The following is a 10,439-nucleotide window of genomic DNA, read 5'->3' on the forward strand; positions in this document are numbered from 1 at the left end:
CAAAAATTAGCCAAGTGTGGTGGCGCCTGCCTGTAATCCCAGCTACTTGGGAGGCTGAGGCAGGAGAATTGCTTGAACCCAGGAGGTGGAGGCTGCAGTGAGCCAAGATCACGCCATTACATTCTAACCCCTGGGCAACAGAGTGAGACTCTTTTTTTTTTTTTTAAAAAAAAAAAAAAAAAAGGTATCTTGGCTGGGTGCCCTGGTTCACACCTGTACTCCAGCACTTTGGGAGGCCAAGGAGGGTGAATCACCTGAGGTCAGGAGTTCAGGACCAGCCTGGCCAAAATGGTGAAACCCTATCTCTACTAAAAATGCAAAAAATTAGCCGGGCGTGGTGGTGGATGCTCGTAATCCCAACTACTCAGGAGGCTGAAGCAGGGGAATCACTTGAACCTGGGAGGTAGAAGTTACAGTGAGCGGAGCTCACGTCACTGCACTCCAGCCTGGGCAACAAGAGTGAAACTCTGTCTCAAAAAAATATAAGGCAGGATCTTGCACTGTCGCCCAGGCGACATCATCATAGTGGTATGATCCTACCTCACCGCAGCCTCGATCTCCCAGGCTCAAGAGATCATCCTGCCTCAGCCTCCCGAGTAGCTGGGACCACAGGCCAAAAATAAAATAATTAGTGCCTAGCTAATTATTTTTTGTAGAGACAGGGTCTCTCTTATCTTATCCAGGCTGGTCTCAAACCTGGGCTCACATGACCCTCCAGCCTCAGCCTCCCAAAGTGCTGGGATTACAGGCGTGAGCCACTGTGCCCGGCCTAAGTGTATTTTTGTGAGTAGCCACAGATGAACCATGCACTGGAAGGGGATTCTGCTGACTGCCACCCAAGCTGAGATAAACAGGGAGAGACTGCGTTCGGGTACATCTGCAGCCACCTGTTGCAGGCAGGGGGTCCTTCCTCACGGGACCTCCCTGCCCTGGCCTGCCTTTCCCAGCACTGAGGCCAGGGCCTGTGTCCAGGTGGGTGGGCAGCCTTGTGCTTCTCTCCCTAAGGGGAAGGGCCTGGTTGAACGAGGGCAGTGGCTGCAGCTGCTCCCTGTAATGGCTACAGCCTGCAATCTGGGAACATCCCACAGCAACAAACTAAACACACCTTCAGAATGGCTCTATGGGCAGAGGCCAAGCCACCTCCTCAAGGGTCCTCAGGGCTGGGCTGTGAGGCAGGAGGCGGGGAGCTGGGTGGGCAGTCCTTCCACTATGCCTTCCCCTCCATGTTGCCAAATTCCTTGTGTGTGTTGTGTGTGTGTCAGAGTCTCACTCTGTCACCCAGGCAGTGGCACGATCTCGGCTCACTGCAACCTTGACCTCCTGGATTTAAGTGATCCTCCCACGTCGGCCTCTTGAGTAGCTGGGACTACAGGCATGCATCACCACACCCAGCTAATCTTTTCTTTTGCTTTTTCTTTTCGTTCTTTTTTGAGAGAGTCTTGCTCTGTCACCCAAGCTGGAGTACAGTGGCACAATCTCGGCTCACTGCAACCTCTGCCTCCCAGGTTCAACCGATTATTATGCCTCAACCTCCCTGAGTAGCTGGAATTACAGGCACCTGCCACCACGCCCGGCTAATTTTTGTATTTTTAGTAGAGATGGGGTTTCACCATGTTGGCCATGCTGGTCTTGAACTCCTGACCTCAGATGATCCACGTGCCTCAGCCTCCCAAAGTGCTGGGATTAAAGGCGTGAACCACCGCGCCTGGCAAATTTTTATTTTATGTCTTGTAGAGATGGCAGTCTCACTATCTTGCCCAGGATTTTCTTAAACCCTGGGCTCAAGCAATCCGCCGCCTCAACCTCCCGGAGTGCTGGGACAACAGTCATGAGCCACCTCAGTGGGCCACACATTCCATTTTGAGACCCAAATCACATGGCTGGACTTGAGCAGCCCTCAGGGAGAGATCCTTCCGCAGCTCACTGCCCACCACGGCCCCAGCCCTGAGCGGTTCCTCCTCTGGGGACCATCCCAAGGGAGCAAGGGCCACTACCACAGTCCCTACCCACTGCTGCCGGCACTGCTGCGGAAACATTGGGCCCTCCTCTCTGGAGCCTCCTAGGGACAATCAGGTCTCAAAGAGGCCATCTATGCCCAGCTCTGCCCCAGGTCTCGAATGCCAGGCCCCTCTGAATGTTCTCTCAGTCCCTGTGGGGCAGGCGGCATCACTCCACATTGCCTCTGGGACGCCCTACATCAACCCTGCCCCGGAGCTCCCCAGCGGGGGCTGGATGACCGGATCCAAGCCTGCTTGGTAAGGAGGTGGATGGAAAATATGAAATCCAATGAAAGATTGAACAGCCTCAAAAACAGCCACGTTAAAAAAAAAAGCATGTGGGTTGGGTGAAATGGCTTCCAGCCCTTTGGGAGGCCAAGGCAAGAGGATCACTTGAGCCCAGGAGTTCGAGACCAGCCTGGGCAACACAGTGAGACCCCACCCATCTCTTTTAAAAAAAAAAAACTTAATTAGCCAGGTATGGTGGCATGTGCCTGTAGTCCCAGTTACCCGGGAGGCTGAGGTCAGAGGGTCACTTGAGCCCAGGAGTTCAGGGCTGCAGTGAGCGATGATGGCACCACTGCACTCCAGCCTGGGTGACACTGAGGTCCTGTCTCCAAAACCAAATAAACAACATGACGCATTACCCATGAGCACACATCTGCTTAACAGTCCAAAACCAAAGCAGTGCAGAAGCCGCCCACACTGGCACATTGCGGGGTGGCACCGACCCTGGCTGCTGCTGGCAGGGAGCAGCTTGGCCTAATCTCTCCGGAGGTCAATGTGGAGGCACAGAGACATCTCAGAACAGCCCACACCCCAGCTCTGCCATCCCACTTCCGGGGAGAGGAGACGAGGGGAAAACCAAAAGGAACTGGAGCTGTGGGTGCCGCGGCATCGACACCAGCACTGCCCCTAACAGCAGCCCCCCCTCCGCCTGCCTCCCACCTCCCCGCCACCACCTGGATGCACACGAGCCATTACACATCAGCCATTACACACGCCCAGCTGTGTGGACACAGGCCAACACGGCTCACACCCACGCCTCTGAAGAGGACTGGTTTGCTCACAGAAGCTCCTTTCCAAACATGTTCAAACATTATCTGACTGAATGTGGTGCCTCACACTTACAATTCCCAGCACTTTATTATTATTATTATTAAGATGGAGTCTCAACTCTGTTGCCCAGGCTGGAGTGCAGTGGCACAATCTAGGTTCACTGCAACATCTGCCTCTGGGTTCAAGCGATTCTCCCGTCTCAGCCTCCTAAGTAGCTGGGATCATAGGCACCCACCACCACGTCCGGCTAATTTTTGTATTTTTAGTAGAGATGGGGTTTTACCATGTTGGCCAGGCTGGTCTCAAACTCCTGATCTCAAGAGATCCGCCCACCTGGGCCTCCCAAAGTGCTAGGATTACAGGTGTGAGCCACTGCACCCAGCCTAATCCCAGCACTTTGGGGGGCCAAGGTGAGAGGCTCCCTTGAGGCCAGGAGTTTGAGGCCAGCCCAGCCAATATGGTGAAACCCCGTCTCCACTAAAATACAAAAATTCGCCAGTTGTGGTGGTGTGCCTCTATAATCTCAGCTACTCGGGAGGCTGAGACAGGAGAATCACTTGAACCGGGGAGGCAGAGGTTGCAATGAGCCAAGATTGCGCCTGGAGCTGAGTGTCAATGGAGCAAGACTCCGTCTCAAAACAAAACAAAAATTAGCCGGGCGTGGTGGCACGCGCCTGTGATCCCAGTTACTTGGGAGGCTAAGGTGGGAGGATTGCTTGAGCCCAGCAGGAGGTTGCAGTGAGCTGAGATTGCACCACCGTACTCCAGCCTGGGTGACAGAGCGAGACCCCATCTCAAAAAAAAAAAAAAGATTTCCTTAAAATTGCTTTAAGTTTCCCAAGTTAGGGGAACAATGTCAACCAGAAAGGTTCCCATTTGCTACTTCCCAAAGGTCTAGACCCAGAAATCGCCCCCGGACACTACCCCCTAGGGACCCTCACCTGGAGGGATCCAGACTCCTCCAGGCAGAAGGAGGGGCCCTGCCTCGGTCAGGATGGGGGAGTTGGTGGCACCAGTTAGAAGGGGCTTTGGAATGCACTGGGTCAACTTCCTCAGTTGACAGAGAAAACCTAAGGCCCAGGGAGGAAGCCCTGAGCACCCTGAGCCGCTGGGTGTGTAGCACACTTGGGGGGGCTTCTGGGGTCCTTGTTCTGTCCCAGGGGAACCCAGAGCCCCATACAAGCTCGACAGCCACGAGCCCGCTCCCCGGCGGCCCCCAACGTGCTCCCCGGCAGCCCCCAGCGCGCTCCCCGGCGGCCCATCCTGACAGACTCACCAGAAAATGCGTGTGCCCTGCTGCCTCTTCTGGCCTGGCTGGGCAGGGCTGGCCTTGGGATCTTGAGCCATGTCTAGATCTGGCAGCAAGAGAGCAGGGCAGGTGTGAGAGGCAAAGGAAGGGGCACAGGGGGGGATTGGGGGTCGGGGTGCAGGAGGACTGGGCTACAAAAGCACACAGGGCTCCCCTCTTGCTTCTGCCTGGGTCTTCCCTCCAAAGCAGCGAAGCATGCGCCCCCTGCCACCTCCCCATAGGGGCCACAGGCAGCCTGGCCTCTCACAGCCCCAGGTCTCCCACCCAGAGCTGGGGTCAGACCTTAGGGGTCATCCTAGAGGTTCCCCGAGACAAAGAGACAAATGGCTTCAACACCAAACCGCACCAAGGATAGGGAAGGGTGCCCTACTGTTTCCTTCAGACCCGAACCAACTGTCTGATCAACCCCACACCCAGGCCCTGGAATTTAGGGCGCTACCGTCCAACAGCAGGAGGGGGAAGCCTGGGATCCTTGGGTCCTCTGAGGAGATACCCAGCCCTCGTCCGGGCTAATTCTCAAATGTCCTCTGCTGCCCGCCCAGGGCAGAGAGCTGCTGCCCTGCAGCCCGCCCACTGCTAGCCCGCTGCCAGACCCCGTCCCACACCTGCCCAAGCTAAGCTCCGGCTCTGGCTACTGCCACCATGGCCAGTGAGGATCCAAGGAAGAAGCAAAGCAGCACTTCTTCATTTTTCTGTTTTATATTATTTAAATAGAGATGGAAGTTTCATTATATTGCCAAAGCTAGGCTAGCATTCCTGGCCTCAAGTGGTCCTTCTGCTTCAGTCTCCCAAAGTGTTGGGAATACAGGCATGAGCCACTGCACACAGCCTACTTTTCACAAAATAGTTGAACATTAGGCCGGGTGCAGTGGGTCATGCCTGTAATCCCAGCACTTTGGGACGCCAAGGTGAAAGGATTGCTTGAGGCCAGGAGTTCAAAACCAACGTGGCCAGCATAGTGAGATCTCCATCTCTGTATAAAAAGAAAAAAAATTATATAAAGGTTTTTTTTTTTTTTTTTTCTCCCCCTGAGATGGAGTTTCACTCTTGTTGTCTAGGCTGCAGTGCAATGGCATGATCTCGGCTCACTGCAACCTCGACCTCCTAAATTCAAGTGATTCTCCTGCCTCAGCCTCCCAAGTAGCTGGGATTACAGGTGTGTGCCACCACACCTGGCTAATTTTTGTATTTTTAGTAGAGATGGAGTTTCACCACGTTGGCCAGGCTGGTCTCAAACTCCTGACCTCAGGTGATCCACCCGCCTCGGACCTCCCAAAGTGCTGGGATTACAGGCATGAGCCACTGCGCCCACCCATAAAATTTTTTAAAAAGAATTTAAAGTTCATCAAATCATTGCCCTCAGACAGGTAACCTCCCAGACCCAAGATCCAGATTATTTACCTTGAAGTCAAAAGAGAAGCATCACAGAAAGTCAAGGTGCCCACAACAAGATGCAGCAGCCACACTGGGCATTCCTTCTGAACTGAACTCAGATGAAAGTGCTCCTGGCAGAGGCGGCCCTGATTGTTGGCAGGTTCGAGAGGCCAGTAAGGCCTGTCACGGTGGCTCATGCCTGTAATCCCAGCACTTTGGGAGGCCGAAGCAGGAGGATCACTTAAGCCCAGAAGTTCAAGACAAGTCTGGGCAACATAGATGCCCATCTCTATTAAAAACAAACAAACAAAAAAAGACAAAAATTAGCCAGGCGTGGTAGGTATCATGCATGTAGGTATCTGAGAGGCTGGGGTGGGAGGACCACATGAGCCCAGGAGCTCAAGGCTGCAATGAGCAGCAGTTGTACCACCGCACTCCAGTCTGTGCAACAGAGTGAAGCTCAAGGCTGCAGTAAGCAGCAGCTGTACCGCCACACTCCAGTCTGTGCAACAGGGTGAGACCCCAGCTTAAAAAAGGTCAGTAATGCTTTATGAAATCCTATTAAATTTGGCAGATTTGAAACACAAATTAAATGACCCAGCAGCCAGGCGCGGTGGCTCCCACCTGTAACCCCAGCACTTTGGGAACCCAAGGCAGGTGAATCACTTGAGGTCAGGAGCTTGAGACCAGGCTGGCCAACATGGTGAAACCCTGTCTCTATAAAAACACAAAAATTAGTCAGGCACAATGATGTGTGCCTGTAGTCCCAGTTACTTGGGTGGCTGAGGCAGGAGAATTGCTTGAACCCAAGAGGCAGAAGTTCCAATGAGCTGAGATCATGCCACTGCACTCTAGTCTAGTCTGGTAGTCCGCACTCTACTCTGTCTCAAAGAAAAAAAAAAAAAAAAAAACCTCACCCACTTTTTTTTTTTTGAAGATAGAATCTCGCTCTGTTACCAAGGCTGGAGGGCAGTGGCACAATCATGGCTTTTTGCAACCTTGACCTTCCAGGCTCAAACAATTCTCTAACATCAGCCTCTGCTTCACACCTGTAACTGCGACTACAAGTGCGCACCATCATGCCCAGCTATTTTTTTCTCTGTAGAGATGGGATCTCACTATATTGTCCAGACTAGTTTTGAACTCCTGGCCTCAAGCAGTCTTCCTGCCTCGGCTTCTCAAAGTGCTGGTATTATAGGCATTAGGCAGCACACCCAGATTCACTTTAAAAATTTATGGTGGAATATGGGCCAGGCGTGGTGGCTCACATCTGTAATCCCAGCACTTTGGGAGGCTGAGACAGGTGGGTCATTTGAGGTTGGGAGTTTGAGACCAGCCTAACATAGAGAAATCCTGTCTCTACTAAAAATACAAAATTAGCTGGGCATGTAATGCCAGCTACTTGGGAGGCTGGGGCAGGAGAACCACTTGAATGTAGGAGGTGGAGGTTGCAGCAAACCAAGATTGCACCATTGCACTCTAGCCTGGGCAAACAAGAGCAAAATTCCATCTCAAAAAAAAAAAAAATTATGGTGGAATATTATAGCTGCCAACAAAACATGCCAGCTAAGTGTTAGCAGGAGGCTTTTTTTTTTTTTTTTTTTGAGACGGAGTCTTGCTGTGTCGCCCAGGCTGGAGTACAGTGGCGCAATCTCGGCTCACTGCAAGCTCTGCCTCCCGGGTTCACACCATTCTCCTGCCTCAGCCTCCTGACTAGCTGGGACTACAGGCGCCCGCCACCACACCCGGCTCATTTTTTGTATTTTTTAGTACAAACGGGGTTTCACCGTGTTAACCAGGGTAGTCTCGATCTCCTGACCTCGTGATCCGCCCGCCTCGGCCTCCCAAAGTGCTGGGATTACAGGCGTGAGCCACCACGCCTGGCCAGCAGGAGGCATTTTATTTTTTTGAGACAGAGTCTAGCTCTGTCGCCTAGGCTGGAATGCAGTGGCGCGATCTCGGCTCACTGCAAGCTTCGCCTCCCGGGTTCACGCCATTCTCCTGCCTCAGCCTCCCAAGTAGCTGGGACTACAGGCGCCCGCCACCACACCCGGCTAATTTTTTGCATTTTTAGTAGAGACGGGGTTTCAGCATGTTAGCCAGGATGGTCTCGATCTCCTGACCTCGTCATCTGCCCACCGTCATCTGCCCACCTCGGCCTCCCAAAGTGCTGGGATTACAGGCATGAACCACAGCGCCCGGCCAGGAGGCATTATTAAAGAATACAAAGGAGTCCTATCAGCATGTACATGGGTAGATAAAAATAAAAACTAAAAACAAAGGAGTCCTACACCCTGCATCCATCCTGTGGCCTTGGGCCACAGGAAGCACAAAGCAGGGCTCAAGGGCCATTGTCCCACAGTTGCTGTTTTGATGACACTGGCTTTATGTGCTGCTGCTGATAGTGACAGGAGACAGATCTGAGGCAGACAGATCCTAGGCAGACAGGGTGAGTCCCCCGTGAAACCTCACCATGAAGCCAAAAAAAGCCTGAAATCCAGCATGGGAGAACTTCTATTCCTGTTTGTCCACTCTTTCCAGATTGGTTCTTTCTGAATAATGCTTTTTAACCAATCAAAGGTTACCTTTTCCAATGCTACCTATGGCCTGCCCCTCCTCATTCCGTGCCCCTAAAAACTCCAGACCCAGCCACAATGATAGAAACCACCAGACTTCAGGTGGTTGACCACCCTCGCATCCCCTCTCTGCTGAGAGCTGTTTTGTTGCTCAGTAATATTCTTCTCTGCCTTCCTCACTGTTTGTCAGTGTGACCTCATTCTTCTTGGACATGGCACAAGAACTCAGGACCCACCAAATATGGGTACAGGGAAGGCTGTAACGTCATGGCCCTGTCCTCCACCAGCTGAGGGCAGCCACCCACATGACAGAAGCAGCAGCAGGGCAGAACCAGCTCCAGAGTCATGGGCCAGAGCAGGGCAAGGGGCTGGCAGAGCTGTTAACATGCTGCTGTCCGTCAGGCTGTGGACAGTGGGACTAAAAGAGCTAATTAGCTGGCCAGACCCAGTGGCTCATGCCTGTAATCCCAGCACTTTGGGAGGCCAAGGAGGACAGATCACCCGAGGTCAGGAGTTTGAGATCAGCCTGGCCAATGTGGTGAAACCCCGTCTCTACTGAAAATACAAAAATTAGCTGGGCATAGTAGCAGGCACCTGTAATCCCAGCTACTTGGGAGGCTGAGGCACAAGAATCACTTAAACCTGGGAGGCGGAGGCTGCAGTGAGCCAAGATCGCACGCCATTGCACCACAGCCTAGGCAACAAGAGCAAAACTCTCTCAAAAAAAAAAAAAAAAAAAAAAAAAAGGTAACTAGCTATAACACCCTCTGGGGCTGTGGGGTCATGGACACCCCTGCCTGGACACCATCACGTTGCCCTCGTCTGGATGCCAGAGTCCACTGTGGAAGTGGCTTGTGACACTCCTTTGGCTCTAGCCACAAGCACCACACAAAACCCGTTTCTGTGCCAGCACTTGGAATTGCCAGCTGGACCCCACACTCGCTTACTCACACACCCCCTCCCACCAGGTACTGGACAGTTACGGTGGCCAGGAGATCCTCTCCAGACAGACCAGGCGTGGCCCACTGGGCCAAATGGACAGGGTATCTCCTACAACATCCCCAGGCCTACACAAGGCCTGGGGCAAGGGCGTCACTGGTCGGAGGTCTCCGGCTGACAGGTTACCAAGAAAAATCCTATGTCACCGCTTGAAAGGCCCCATCTGCATCTAGAAGGGCAGATGGAGGCTTCCAGTCACATGTGCTGGGCTGAGGCAGGAGAATAGGGTCTGGAGGCAGGGAATTTAAGGCCAGTCCATGCTGACTTCCTAAAGCTGAATCAAGGGAAAACAGCAAGGTCTGGGGGCAGGGAATTTAAGTCCAATCCATCTCCTAAAGTTCAATCAAAGGGAAAACGCCTGGGCCTAGGGGCAGGGAACCTGAGGCCAATTAACACCAACTTCCAAAAGCTAAATCAAAAGGGAAAACCCCATCTCCACACGCCCAAGTAGCAAAGGATCAAAGGCTTCCCTCCCTATCCCCTCCTACCTCCACTGCATCTCAGATGGGAAGGGAGAGTGTCCTGGATTAGCCGCAGGCCAAGCATGGGCCATCCTTTCATCTGCATACGGCGCCAGTTCACATTACCTTTCTGTGAGCCACAGACCAAATCCTTCATCCAGATAAGGGGTAGCCAATAGAACCTCAAAAGGAGTACTTAAAACCCAGGTGGCCGGGTGCCATGGCTCGCACCTGTAATCCCAGCACTTTGGGAGGCTGAGGTGGGCCGATAACAAGGTCAGGAGTTCAAGACCAGCCTGTCCAACATGGTGAAACCACATCTCTACAAAAAAAAAAATACAAAAATTAGCCGGGTGTGGTGGTGTTTGTCTGTAATCCCAGCTACTTGGGAGGCTGAGGCAGGAGAATCACTTGAACTCAAGAGGCGGATGTTGGCCGGGCGCGGTGGCTCAAGCCTGTAATCCCAGCACTTTGGGAGGCCGAGACGGGTGGATCACGAGGTCAGGAGATGGAGACCATCCTGCCTAACACGGTGAAACGCCATCTCTACTAAAACATACAAAAAACTAGCCGGGCGAGGTGGCGGGCGCCTGTAGTCCCAGCTACTTGGGAGGCTGAGGCGGGAGAATGGCGTGAACCCGGGAGACGGAGCTTGCAGTGAGCC

The sequence above is a fragment of the Mandrillus leucophaeus genome, unplaced genomic scaffold (genome assembly GCF_000951045.1).
Source record: "Mandrillus leucophaeus isolate KB7577 unplaced genomic scaffold, Mleu.le_1.0 Scaffold17, whole genome shotgun sequence".
In the NCBI taxonomy this organism is placed as follows: Eukaryota; Metazoa; Chordata; class Mammalia; order Primates; family Cercopithecidae; genus Mandrillus; species Mandrillus leucophaeus.